General features: G+C 38.4%; 1 pseudogene; it reads right to left on the reverse strand.

Annotated features, from left to right (window-relative positions):
- Positions 1 to 11200: 11200 nt before the first annotated feature.
- LOC107782661 (uncharacterized) lies at positions 11201 to 15144 on the reverse strand (annotated as a pseudogene).
- Positions 15145 to 15541: the final 397 nt, after the last annotated feature.

The raw sequence follows: 15541 nt of genomic DNA on the forward strand, positions 1-15541 counted from the left end.
TGGAGTCGACTGAGTTAGAAAAGGTTTCTAGTGCTTGAATAGGCCGGAGCATGGCCGGAGAAGCCATAGAACTATAGATCTGAGAGGATATGAATGAGAACCATCAAGGTCAGGCCTCAAAGCTTCGAACAACCATGGTTTGATGGTGGAGGGAGGTGAGTACCAACCATCCATGGACTGAGAAGCCACGGATTCCGGTGGAAACATGGTAGAATTAGGTGGGAGATGGCTAGGGTTTCAGGGAGCTTGAGAGTGTTTTGAGAGATGAAGGGTTTCAAGGCGGTGGGTCAGGTGAGAATGAGGGAGATTAGGATAGTCGTTTAGGTTTAATTATAGAAGGACGAGTCTTGGCTGTTGATCTTGAGTGATCAACGGTCCAGATTTAAGTGGTAGGTAGGGAACAGGTTGGGTCGTTTGTGATTGGGTCGTGGGTTGGATCCAAATTGAAACTGGGTTGGTTTTAATTTGGGCGGAATTGGGGTCAAATTGAGGTTAAAATTTAAAGGAAATGAGGATGTAATTGAAATAGAAATAGGCTAAATGTTAAATAGCCAATTTTCCTCTTTTATTTTATAAAAATAGCGAAAAAAACTTTAAAAACAAATTAAAAGTACTGACCCAACTAATAATGCATAAATATTGATTTAAAAATATTAAAGCCAATTTTACAATTATAGAAATGCTATTAATCTTAAAATATGCTATAATTGCAATTATATGCAATTTAGTCTTTTAAATACCAAATAAATTTGTAAAAATGTACAAAAATTATCTTAACTATATTTTGGTATAAATATGGAAATAAAATAAATTATTCACCAAAATTGATGATTTTGGGAATAATTATGGATTTTGTACTGCTTTAAAAACTTTTCAAAAGATTGGAAAAATACTAAAACACTTGGGTATGATTATGTATGCATATATATGCTATTTTGAAAGTATTTTGTATATAAAAATACATAGGAAACAATTGGGTATCAACAGTTGCCTCGTCGCAGCTTCTGATAGGAGCTTTCCTAACTTTGACGGCTAATTGGGATTGTATCCAGCTTTTGCAAATAGCCTGTAAGCATTATGATTAAAACCTTCATCTGTTCACTTTTTAGGGAGTGCCACATTCTTCAAACGATTTTGGGCCACAAACCTTGCAAGTGGCTTTGAGGACAACTTTACTGCCTCAATTCGTTTTACTGGAAGAGTTAACTCCTTTAGCATGTTAGTTTGGAGATTAGATTATTCACCTTCATCTTTCTTCCTTTTAGGGACGCATTGGAGCACGTGACTTACTTTCTTTCCATAAGACATAGTATCCCCTCTATAAGATTTATTCGCATTGGGTTGTACCTCCTCGGTAACAACTTTGGCTTTACCATTAGTCACCTCAGCTCTTTTAGTTGTGGGCTCGTTATTCTTGATTTTAATGCCATCATCTACTTTTAGCTCCTTCACAATGTGGTTCTTCAAGTAGAACTTTGCATCAGTGAAGTGTGACTCAGCCTCGGTGAATGGATCATCATCATCAACTCTCTTCTTCTCGACTTCACCCTCATAGTATTTTAAACGTTGATGGTAGGTAGATGGAACTACTTTATTCTCTTGTATCCAAGGTCTTCCAAGAAAGATGTTGTATGAAGTCTTTGCATCGATCATATGAAGCCATGTATTTGATTGCATATCTTCAATGGTGATTCCCTGCATGATGCCACCTATGGCTCTTTGCCCCCTTGGTTGAATCCTTGGATCATCACACGACTTTCTGAGAGTTCAATGGGCGGTTATGAAGAGTGTCACCTAATAGAAGATCATCATTTATGAATGTGACTTTTTCCTCACACGCGTTAACTTCTTGAGGTATTGTCTCGATGAGATTTTCTAAAGATGGTGCCAATGGTAGGTCATCACGCTTTTCTTCCCCTTCATCAACATTGCAACAAGAGGCCTCAATACCATCACGAAAAATCTTCATGTGGGACCAACATGGTAAGAAATCTTCCAAGGTCACTGGATGTCTTCGCTTTTGAGGATGGTGCACCTCCGTTTTTGCTTTCTTCAAATGCTTAACTGGATTCCGTCTCCCTGGTCTTTTTACCATTATTTTCCTTTTTTGTTGTTCTATTCATTCTTTTCGTGGGCTCTTTTTGTGGTGCCTACTACGAGTCACCAACGTCCAACCTTCATCATCATTAGGTTGATCGTGTTCAACTTTGTTGTTCTCCAGTAATTCTTCATCTTTACTTTCTTTAAAACTACATAAGTCATATGGACTGAATGAGCCAAATGTGATAGAGACTTGGTTTACGCTTGCTTTATCATCTTCAAGCACGACCTTCTTTTCACAAGCTAAGTCTATAACTTTGTCCTTGAAGACAAAGCACCTCTCCAAAGGGCGGCTTACAAGTCGATGATATTTGAAGTAATTTGGGTCATCAGTTTTTCCAGCTTTATTTGGCCGCTTCATTTCCGGAAGCTCAATGAGATTTAACTCGAGGAGTTTTCGAAAATGGCTAGCACATCAGAATTTAGAAATGGGTACTCTTTCTCTTGCATTTCTTTTAGAGTCAACTTTACACTTGGCTTATCTTGAAAAGAAGTGGATTTCATACTCTGCTTCTTGCTCACCTTCATCGTGAACTTCACAGGTGATGTGTTGACATTCATAGCTTATTTGCTTTCAGACTTGGGTACACACTTGACCTACTTCTTGGCTTCTTGCTTGTCATTCCCTTTGTGAGATTCATTGGGCAGCCTTTCATTTCCAGTAGAGGTCATGCCCAATTCCATGTCATGGGCACGAGTTGCAAGTTCTTCAAATGTTCTAGGCATAATACCTTGCAAGAAGTAGCGCAATCCCTAATACATGCCTTGGATGCACATCTCTATGCCGGAAACTTCACTAAGCCTATCTTTACAGTTGAGGCTTGCATTCCTCCAACGATTAATAAAGTCGATAATTGGTTCACCCTTCCGTTGATGAGTATTTGTGAGTTCCAGCATGCTCACAATGCGCCTTGTGCTATAAAAATGATTGAGGAACTCTTGCTCTAGTTGATCCCAGCTATCAATGGATCCCACCTCGAGGTCTGTATACCAATCAAAAGCATTTCCTTTTAGTGAGCGGACAAACTATTTGACGAGGTAATCTTCATAAGTTCCAGCGTAGTTGCATGTCTCAACGAAGTGCGCCACATGTTGCTTTAGATTGCCTTTACTATCAAACTGTTGAAACTTTGGAGGTTGATAGCCAGCAAGCATCTTTAACATATCGATCCTTGCAGTGTACGCCTTTGCGTACGTAAGGGAGGACTTGGCAGCAACTTCATATTTATTCTTAATAGTTCCTTCAATGATCTCATTCATTTGATCGATAGGAATCATCCCTTCATATGAGACTTTAGCAGATGCTACTCGTCTTGAGGGAGAATCAATCTCTGGAACTTCTGGGAGCTTGCTAGGTGCATGGGTGGATTCTTCTTCCATCAAGATTCCCACCCTGTCTGTTGGTTTGTCAATTCTGGCATCTTGATTTTGCATGCACTTGGTCAAGCCAGCAATTGTTTCTGTCAAGTTTGCCAACTACTCTTCCACAGATGAAGTGTTTGTCACCATAGCTTGCATGATTGTTGTAGATGATGGGGAGTTGCATGGATTGTCACACAGATTGACTCTTGAACAGCTCACGCTATACAGTATAAGTGGGGAGGATACATCACTTAAAACATCATAATCTTCCTTCACAGCAGAGTTCCTAGATCCGTAGAGGTCAAGCAGAGCAAGAGTTTTCTTGATCTTTTCAGCAACATTGCTTCCTCTTTCGAGTGCATTTGTGGAAGATCTTGCTCCTTTTGAGGATGAAGATCCGAAAACAGGGATTGATACGGACGATGTGGTGCTTGTTGCCCTGACGAGCTTGCTTTACTCCTCGTAACTTGTCCAAAACTTCCAAAAGTAACATAGAGGATGCTTTCCACATCAACATAGAACTTGGAATTAGCAGCTTTGGTGGAAGTTGAATTGGAGTTGATTTTCTTTGAAGACATTTCAATGTTCTTGAATTTGGTAATTGAAAAGTTAGAGATGAGAGGTAGAGATTGTCCCACTATGCGTGTCAGAATTTTTAGACAATAAATTGCGTCGAGAAAATAAAATTAGGACCGAAAAATCACAACAATCGTAGTATTTGATTTCAAATAATTTCAGTGCACAATCTCTATGAATCCTCTGATTCTTCTTTCTAATAGTAAATAAATTCAATGGCCCTTGAGCTTGATCTTGAATCTATATTTGTTGCCACGGACGATGATCTTGGATTCAACTAGCACGAACTTTGATTTGAACTCGTACTCCTTGAATCTTGATTTGTTCTTCATTCTTGAGCTTCAACTTGATTTGTTCTTCGTTCTTGAGCTTGAACTTGATTTGTTCTTCGTTCTTGAGCTTGAACTTGATTTCTTGAACATGAACTTGATTGCTTGAAGCTTGAAACTCGTGGAGAAATTTGCAGCGTTTGATCCACGAGCTCATTCTTGGCGCCAAACTGGGCCTCTAGAAAGATGACATCTTGGGCTTAATGAAGTGGACTCATCCCTTTAGCTCAATTAAACCAATTAAATGGGCTAACCCAATGGATTAAGACTTATGTATTTAATTCATATACATTGGACTTATATAATTAATTTAATTATATTAGCCCATAATATTTATTTGGACCAAAATGTATTTAATTTAAGATCAAATCCAAATTTCTTATGAAATTAAATCTAATAAAATTTCCATTGCCTACCGTAACTAAAGAACATACTGCTTTGCTGGAGAGGAACAAACCAGGTTTTTAATGAGCAAAAATAAGTAGGCTGTTTGTTTGGTTCCTGTTTGCGATTTGTACTATGTTGTACCTATTGCGGAAGCCAAATGTATATAGTGTGAATAAGTCACAACTACTATACCAAAATTATGACAGCCACCAAATAATAAATAAGACAATAAAGCAACAATAAAGGGAACACCAGAATTTACGAGGTTCGGCTAATTTTGCCTACTCCTCAGACACAACCAATATTTTATTTCACTCCAAAAATACAAGTGAAATAATACTAAAGAGAGAAATACAAATGCCTTAAACAGATGAGAAGGCAAATGAGAGGTGTGTTTCAATCCTAAACATTAGGCCTTCTTTTATAGGGGAAAAATCCCCCCAAACTTAACTCCCAACCAATGTGGGACTTTGGCATTTTGCCAAACTTCAACAAATCTCCACCTTGGCAAAATTCCACATTTTCAATTCTCTCTCAATAACAAATTTTGGTTGTGTCTTCATCTTCAATCTTCAGTGTTCAACAATGTTGATCAAATCCAAACAATGTTGAAACTTGACCGCAGTCACCACCTTTGTCAGCATATCAGCAGGATTCTCTGTAGTATGAATTTTCTTCACCGTGACTCCACCTTCTTCTATGATTTCTCGTACGAAATGATACCGAACATCAATGTGTTTCGTCCTTGCATGATAAACTTGGTTCTTCGCTAATTGAATAGCACTTTGACTGTCACAAAAAATTGTGATACCTTTTTGTTCAACACCAAGCTCCTTTAGCAATCCTTGAAGCCAAATTGCCTCTTTCACAGCCTCTGTAATAGCCATGTACTCTGCCTCTGTTGTAGACAAAGCAACTGTTGACTGCAAAGTAGACTTCCAACTAACTGGTGCCTTTGCAAAAGTAAACACATAACCAGTAGTTGATCTTCGTTTGTCCAGATCACCCGCAAAATCTGAGTCACAATATCCAACTACAGACTGATTGTCTTCCTGCTCAAAAACTAACCCGACATCTACAGTATTATGAATATACCGTAGAATCCACTTCACAACTTGCCAATGCTCCTTCCCTGGATTGTGCATATATCTGCTAATAACTCCAACAGCTTGTGAAATGTCAGGTCTTGTGCAAACCATTGCATACATCAAGCTACCAACAACATTTGCGTATGGTACCTTTGACATATACTCTCGTTCAGCTTCATCCATTGGCGACATAGTAGTACTTAGCTTAAAATGGGAAGCAAGTGGAGTACTAACTGGCTTAGTCTTGTCATCTATGCCAAAACGTTGAAGTACTCTCTTCAAATATTCCTTTTGAGATAAACAGAGTTTCTTTGAACGTCTATCTCTAATTATCTCCATGCCAAGAATTTTCTTTGCCTCACCCAAATCCTTCATCTCGAACTCCTTCTTCAGTTGAATCTTCAACTTATCAATTTCTTCCAAATTCTTGGAAGCTATCAACATATCATCAACATATAGGAGAAGATATACAAAGGAACCATCTTTAAGCTTGTGCAAATACACACAATGATCGTATTTGCTTCTCTTGTACCCTTGCCGCAACATAAACTCGTCAAATCGCTTGTACCATTGTCTAGAAGATTGTTTCAATCCGTACAACGATTTTTCAAGTTCGCACACCATATTTTCTTTTCCAGCAACTTTGAATCCTTCTGGCTGAGTCATGTAGATTTCCTCCTCCAAGTTTCCATGTAAAAACGCAGTTTTTACATCCATCTGAACTAGTTCCAAATCCAATTGTGCTACCAAAGCCAACATAATTCTAATGGAGGAATGTTTTACAACCGGAGAAAACACTTCATTGTAATCAATTCCCTCCTTTTGAGCATATCCTTTGGCCACCAATCTTGCTTTGTAGCGAACATCTACTTGGTTAGGAAATCCTTCCTTCTTTGCAAATACCCATTTGCACCCAATTGCTTTCTTTCCCTTCGGGAGATTGGCCAATCTCCATGTATGATTCTGATGAAGGGACTGTATTTCATCATTCATGGCAATCCTCCACTTATCTTCTTCTGAACTTTGGACAACGTCTTTATAAGTAGTAGGAACATCATCAGCTACAATTGAGGTTGCACAAGCAACCGTCTCTATGAGACGAACAGGTTTCGTTATTGTTCTTTTTGGCCTGCTGGTTGCTATTGATTCAAGTTGTTGTTGAGGTTCCTGAGTTGGAATCTCCTCTACTGGCTCTCCTTCCAGAGGGTAATCTTCATTTGTTTCCTCCTCTGCTTCTTGTGTAGGAAAAATAAATTTTCCCTCAAACTCCACCTGCTTAGAAGCACCTTCATTTTGTTTGGTATCTTCTGTTACCTTATTTACCATAGCAGATTCATCAAAGGTAACATCCCTGCTGAATATTACTTTCTTTGTCATAGGACACCATAAGCGATATCCTTTGACTCCGGAAGTAATTCCCATAAAAATAGCCTTCTTTGCCCTTGGATCCAATTTTGACTCCGTCACATGATAATATGCAGTTGAGCCAAACACGTGCAAAGAGTTATAATCTATAGCAGGTTTTCCATACCATTTTTCAAATGGTGTCTTGCCATCAATAGCAGCAGATGGTAAGCGATTAATGAGGTGGCATGCATATGTAACTGCCTCAGCCCAAAATTCTTTGCCCAAGCCAGCATTGGACAACATACACCGTACCTTCTCCAGCAAGGTCCGGTTCATACGTTCTGCCACTCCATTCTGTTGTGGTGTATGTCTAACAGTGAAGTGTCGGACGATGCCATCATTTTCACAGACCTTATTGAAATGATCATTTTTGTATTCACCTCCATTGTCTGTGCGAATACACTTGATTCTCCTGCCTGTCTGATTCTCCACCATCGTCTTCCATTTGAGAAAAATTCCCAACACTTCATCTTTGCTCTTCATTGTATACACCCATACTCTTCGGGAAAAATCATCAACAAAGGTTACAAAATAGTGCTTCCCACCCAATGAAGGTGTTTTGGAAGGACCCCAAACATCAGAGTGTACATAATCCAAAATGCCTTTAGTATTATGGATCGCTGTACCAAATTTAACCCTTGTCTGTTTCCCTTTGACACAATGCTCACAAAACTCCAAGTTGCAAGCCTTTACTCCTTTTAACAATCCTTGATCTGATAGAGTTTTCAAGGATTTTCCTCCAGCATGTCCCAAGCGCATGTGCCATAGCTTGGTTGCTTCTGCCTCTTTGTCGTCACTGGATGTCACTGTCGCTGTCCCAATAACTGTACTGCCACGATAGCGATACATATTATTATTCTTCCGATTAGCCTTCATTACCACTAGTGCACCGGAGCATACTCTCATCACTCCATTTTCTGCAATGATTTTGAACCCTTTTGATTCTAGGGCTCCCACAGAGATGAGATTCTTCTTCAAATCCGGTACATATCGAACATCTATCAATGTTCTGATCATTCCATCATGGTTCCTTAATCGTATTGAACCAATGCCATATGAGGTAAGAGGGCTGTTATCCGCTGTGTGGATGACTCCATATTCTCCTTCTTGAAATTCCACGAACCAGTCCCTGTTGGGACACATATGATAGCTACAAGCCGAGTCCATCAACCATATGTCTAATGATGTTGATGACTCTGTTGTAACTAATGAGAAGTCTGAATCATCACAATCAGCTACATTTGAATCCATAATAGCCTTTCCATTGTTATGTTTGGCCTTATTCTTCAACTTCGGACAGTCTTTCTTCCAGTGCCCTTTTTCTCGACAAAAGGCACATTCATCTTTGCTGGGTCTGGATCTTGACTTGGATCTTCCCTTCTTTGTCCTCGTTTGATTTTGAGGACGACCCCTCACAAACAGTGCTTCTCCTTCTCCGCCCTTCTGTTTTTCTCGCTTTCTTTGTTCATAGCTGTACAAAGCTGAACAAACTTCTCTGAGAGAAATTTCGTCATTTCCATGGAGTAGAGTAGTTTCAAGGTGCTCGTACTCATCAGGAAGTGACGCCAACAACATTAAGGCCAAGTCACCATCATCATAAGTTGTATCCATATTTTGCAAATCTGTGACCAACTTATTGAAACTGGTGATATGTTCATTCATCGTGGTACCAGGAACATAGGTGAAGTGAAACAGTCTCTTCTTCATGTACAATTTATTTTGACTGTTTTTCTTCAAAAATTTATCCTCCAGTGCTTTCCATAATTTACTTGCAGAAGTTTCCTTTGTGTATGGATATTTCTGCTCTCTAGCAAGGTAGTATCGAATGGTACCGCAAGCAACACGGTTGAGAATCTTCCAATCTTCTTCTCCAATAACATCTGGTTTCTTTTCTTCAATGGCCAGATCTAGCCCTTGTTGAAAAAGGACATCTAGAACCTCGCCTTGCCACATCCCAAAATGTCCGGACCCGTCAAATATTTCTACCGCAAATTTCGCATTTGACACAATTCTTGTCATAAGCGAAGATGCCAATGATGACGTATTGTTGACACTTGATGTAGATTCTTCTTGTTTATTGTCTCCCATATTTGACACAAATATTATTTAATAGCTGACGACACAAATCAAGATTATTTCCTTTCTGATGTAGAAGATCAGACTAAGCTGCAACTACAGAGCATACTCAGACAGAACCTTGACTCAGTTACCAAGATAAATCTTTTCTGATGTGGAAGATCAGACTATGCTGCAACCACAGAGCATACTTAGACAGTACCTTGGCTCTGATACCAATTGTTGCGGAAGCCAAATGTATATAGTGTGAATAAGTCACAACTACTATACCAAAATTATGACAGCCACCAAATAATAAATAAGACAATAAAGCAACAATAAAGGGAACACCAGAATTTACGAGGTTCGGCTAATTTTGCCTACTCCTCAGACACAACCAATATTTTATTTCACTCCAAAAATACAAGTGAAATAATACTAAAGAGAGAAATACAAATGCCTTAAACAGATGAGAAGGCAAATGAGAGGTGTGTTTCAATCCTAAACATTAGGCCTTCTTTTATAGGGGAAAAATCCCCCCCAAACTTAACTCCCAACCAATGTGGGACTTTGGCATTTTGCCAAACTTCAACAGTACCATCTTGGTACTTTATTAATAAAATTTTACCTTATAAAATAAAAAACAAAAAAAACATACTGTTAAATGCTTTTTCAAATAGAGCACGTGGCTAAGAACCACGGTGTGGAGTACCGGTCTGAGAATGGGACTTGTTACCTGCTCCCTACACTATTATGCATATTTGGCCAGGTAGTTGGAGGCATCTTCGTCTTTAAACTCGAAACAATTTGACTACAATCAAATTTATGGCCACATCAACTAAAAAAAGGGCATAGTTGGAGGCATCTTCTCTGAACTCAACAATTTGACTACAATCAAATTTATGACCAGATTAATTAAAAAAGGGCTACTCTCTATTCGCTTGATTGATATCTTATTCTAACCACTATTCATCTGCTGATTCTTCAACATCAATAAATTCGGACCTCAAGATATTCAAAGTGAATAGGCACTGCACCTGTGATCTCTTTCAAGGGAATGAAAGATGCCCCCACAACTCATTCGGAGGGGAGAACATACACCAATAAATTCGGGCCTCAAGATATTCAAAGTGAATAGGCACTGCACCTGTGATCTCTTTCAAGGGAATGAAAGATGCCCCCACAACTCATTCGGAGGGGAGAACATACACCAATAAATTCGGGCCTCAAGATATTCAAAGTGAATAGGCACTGCACCTGTGATCTCTTTCAAGGGAATGAAAGATGCCCCCACAACTCATTCGCAGGGGAGAACATACACCGTTAATCGTTTTCTATCTCAATTTTTTTGTTATTACACAGATAGTGGTAGCTAAAGACTTGAAAAAGAGAACTAAATTCAAGAATCTGCAAAGGGTCTTGAAAGCTAAAAGCTTAACCATAAACAACAGGAATTTGCCATAGACACAATCGAAGCTCCCTCTGATCCCTTTGGTGAGATGATTTAAGTTTTTATTTCAGACACATGCAAAAGCATACCATATTATCATTTAACTAAATGTATACATGACTAGCCTATTAAAGCAAGACTGGAAGTAAGAGATGGAAAAATGACTACAAAAGCAATCAAACCACTCAAAAGATAGAGCTAACTGAAAAATTCTCTTTTTTCATAGGTGAGGTAACTGAGAAATTATACACTCTTGAAGCAGTTGATATTGCATATATAACACGGCTGATCTCATAATATCATTAAACCTGCCACCAGTAGAACCTATCATTCGTTAAAGCAGAGATCGCGTTTTATACAAGATCATGCTAATTAGACCAAGGAAACAAAAGATGAAAGACACTCTTAGCCAGCTAGTATAATATGAAGAAAATGCTGTTTCTTGCTTTTCTTTTTTATGAAGAAAATTAATTTCATTGAAGTGAGAAAATCTCCCGTACACAAGAAGTATACACAAAAAGTAGAAAATTTACACAAACATGTTTCTTGCTTTCTCTGGCGGGTCCAAATTGTTATTGGTCCTTTCTGCTAGATCGATACTCTTGCTTGATAAATCTATCTGATCTGTGCTTGCTTATAGAGTTTCTCTCGCTTTTCTGTACTTGGTCTAGATTTCTCCTTCTGGTGTTTGCATGGCCTGCGTCTACAATCTCTGCTATTTCGATGTTTCAAGTTTATCTATTTGGTCCATACTTGGTGCATTTCCATTTTTAGAAACCGTAGATTTCTCAACAGCTGATAAGAACTTCTTCAGATGTTTTATGTATTCGGGGTAGAGCTCCAAATCACAATGGTTACCACCTTCAACCCACAAAGGGTCATATTTTTGCTTACATAGATCAAACAGCTGCTTACCATGTGAACAATCCACAACATCATCTGCAGTGCCCTAGAAATTAAAGTAATAAAAGATCAGATGGGGATGTCAGCTAGAAATTCTAGAAGCAAGTGCCACCATAGAGGTCTTCTATCTCTACCAAGGAGTCGATCCATCCAAACTATACAGGTCTTCTATCTCTACCATTCTCTCGGGTACTGAATTTAATTTCTTATACTATTCTCTAGTTGGGTAACAATCAATTGAAAAACAAAGGCATAACTTATCAGGGGTGGATGTACCATCGTATGTACCGTACACGTTCAACTGAACCCATAACTTTCGGTGCGGATCATAAATTTGTATGTAAAACTTCACTGAAATTGTAATAAATAGCAGATATGAACCCATAACTTAAAAAATATAACGGGTTCAATGGTAAAAATCTTAAAAGCTATAAAGTTTAAATCCTGGATCCGCCATGTTCATGATTAATTGATAAAAACAAGACTTTTTGTCAATGAGATAAGGTAATGTAAGGACAAGGAAAAGAGATGAACAAAATGCATTACAAAAAGAACAGTGGAAAATGGCAGGGACAGGAGTGGAGTAGAAGCTGGCAGGGGAAGACTGGAAGGAGGAAGAGGAATAAGGGAGTAAATTGAATTGTTACTCCCTCAAAAGTTTACAGGTTTCCTATTGGGAAGCTTGACTTGGTCAAACCGGAGGCACAATAGCAAAGAACACGCATTGAAACTAGAATATCCACCTCAACAGGCACATCGGCTGCAGCAAAGAGTCCTAAGCTAAGCAATGCCACCTGCTTTTCTTTTGCCTCGGTGATACTAATGTACTTTCAATCATATGCGGCGGCTTCTTTTTCTTGGGATTAGATGAGTTAGAGGACTTCCTTTCTGGCTTGAAAGCCCAGTTTCATCTTTCGACCAATCAACCGTAAAACCAACTGACTCATCAGTTTGTAACCAAAAATCACAATGAATTTGGCCTAGAAGAAGAGGACAGCACTAAGCAGCTATGGAGGAGTCCTAAAAGAGTTCAACAAGATGGAAGCCAAACCTGCTAGATTGCAGCTTTGAACCAGTGAGTCAGTTTTGCTACTTATCGATGCTTACTAATTCATGGCCAATTCCTAGTTAAATGTGATATATTCATGAAGAAAATATGGATACTCACGTGGATAATGAGGACAGGACACTCAACCAATGGTATTTTGTCAATATTCTGCATAGAGAAAAGAAAGAAAAACAGCTAAATACAAAATAATATTACAAACAAAGCTCCACATAACTACGACGAATAGAATATTAACCTTATATATGTCAAACCAGTATGTCCGCTTAACTGGATGCAAGACGCGAACTCCAGAGAGAATTGGGCTGTGTAGAACCACAGCCCTCAATCTTGATAAGCGGGATGCCAAATCTAATGTTGGTCCACTACCAACAGACTGTCCATACAATACTATATCCTCCTCCTTCACCCCATACGTCTCTTCAAGACACTTATATGCAGCTTCTATATCGGCATAAGTGTTTTGCTCACTTGGCTATAGCAAAATAAGAATACAGAGTCAAGTAATTTCTTCTTGAACTGCCTAAACTTAATCATCTAAAGAAATATTTCATACCTTGCCAGTGGACTGTCCATACCCTGAATAGTCATACCTGCCAGAAAAGAGAGGAAACTCAGAAATTTTGAGGTAATTTGGATCCATATATCTTATCTTTTATTAAATAAATTAAGGGGTGGGATTTAAAGTCAAAACTTTCAGTGTTCCACAAAAGAAAGACTAAGCAAACTTTCCAAAACTTGCAGCAACTGTTCCTTCAAGCTTCCTCTGCCCAAAGGCGCTGTTCAAATAAAATTAGGCACTCAGATTAAAAGCGAGGAGAGAAAGAAATCCAGTGGAGAAGGAAAAGTGAGCATATCCCGGACTTTGAAGACCAGGAAGTCTCTGACGAGCATGAGAGATTCCCAAGATGGTATATGTCAATGTTACATGTTCTGTCACATTTTACAAACCACGTAACTAAGAAGAAAGTTTATCTTTTGCCATAGAAGAAACAAGTTTTGTCAACATTAAGGCATATGCACCAGGTAAGGCTGGAAATAGTAGTTCCCAAACCACGTGAAAGTATCACTGCAGTGCAAATTTGCATTGGGGGGGGGGGGGGAGGGTAATATCACAACAACAGTGAGGAGGATCATTTATCCACTAGTGTTCTCTTCACATGAAGAGAGCATATACAAAATAACTAGGAATAATAGATCATCTCCTTTGGGTCAAAGTTTTCTGCAACAAGCACAAGCTTATTCCTGAATCACTAAAATTCATCTAAGACATTAGGCTTAAGGTCGCTTCATTCTGTTTTGAATTGGCAAGCGCATACATAACAGAACCCCATAGGACTCATACACGAGTATCATCCAGCATATAGAAACTCACTGTCTCAAATATGATATAGAAAATTAATATAGTAAGATATAAAGTTTAACATTTTCTTTTAATATGTAAATATGCATACACACACATTAAGAAGTGCACCTACGGATTTGGAATTCCAGCTGCCAGACAGCAAAGTCTTGATAAACACATCCACGTTGTATACAATTGATCTCAAATTTTTGGTATGTATCAAAAGGCTTTTTTCCCCTTTAAAACTGTACCCAAACAGCGATATAAAATGAGAGTACTAAAAAAGAGCAGAGAGAAGGATACCCCATCAAATTGACCCGGAGATGAAGACTAAGTTCGGTGAACAAATCGTACATCTGCCCCAAATCAGCTGCGTTGCCGTGAGAGTAGAGCAGCGTCAGCTTTGCCGCCGGATTCCTCACGTACATGGCCATAATTTCCGTCCCTCTCTTCGTCCATAGCTTCAAAATGTCCACGTCTTCCCTCTGCACCACCTCTGTCATCTTAAGTTTTCCCGTTGATTCTTCCACCGCCACCCCATACGACGGCAGATTTGGCGGAAAAAATGCAAACTTTGCCGCCATCGACGACGTTACAGCTCCCATCGCTTCCCCTATCTATTGTATATACAAATTTATCAATCAAGCAATTAGCCTCAAAACTATTTTAACACCATCCTCCTTTATCCGCGTTTGGACCAACTATACTTTGGAGAGAAAAATTGCATAGGTATAACGAATCAATTATCCAAAAATCACTCCCAAATAATTGATATATTTAAATTGTATATATACAGATATATGTTGCAAGAACAGCTTCGTCTTCCTACATAAACGTGACGAAATCGTGATACATATAGGAACATGTATGTGGGTGATTTAGACAAGCCTGCAAATTTGAACGCTATATTATGTTGTGTTCAATTAAAATACGGCTATCTTTACAAAATCACAAATTATGCATAGGATGGAATCAGGCGTTAAGACGTATGGGGGTTGTACGGAGAAAAAGAGATTTTTTTTTTCTGGTGTTTTTTCTGACACGCGGCTGTGTAAGGTGCTAATCTATTTTGCTGTGTGAATGATTACCTCGTAATGTCCATCTAAAGTCCTTTGTGTACAGCTTGTACCACCGTGGGTCCGTGGCATACATTTTAACGATATGTTTAGTTTACATCAATCGTTTTATTTTATACTCCCACCATTTCAATATATGTAAACTTATTTGACTGGGTATAAAAAAAATTTAAAAAAGAAAAGAAAATTATGGTATAATAATATTTGTGTTGTTATAAATTATTATATAAAGGTAAATTGTTTCAAAATATGAAAAAGAGTCATTCTTTTTATTACGGACTAAAAAAAATAAATTCATATAAATTAAAATGGATGGAGTATATATTTTAGTTTGAATTACCACGAAATTTAGCAATCTAAAAAAACATTAAATCTTAAAATCTTAAACTAAAAATAT

Source organism: Nicotiana tabacum, chromosome 3 (assembly GCF_000715075.1).
Source record: "Nicotiana tabacum cultivar K326 chromosome 3, ASM71507v2, whole genome shotgun sequence".
In the NCBI taxonomy this organism is placed as follows: Eukaryota; Viridiplantae; Streptophyta; class Magnoliopsida; order Solanales; family Solanaceae; genus Nicotiana; species Nicotiana tabacum.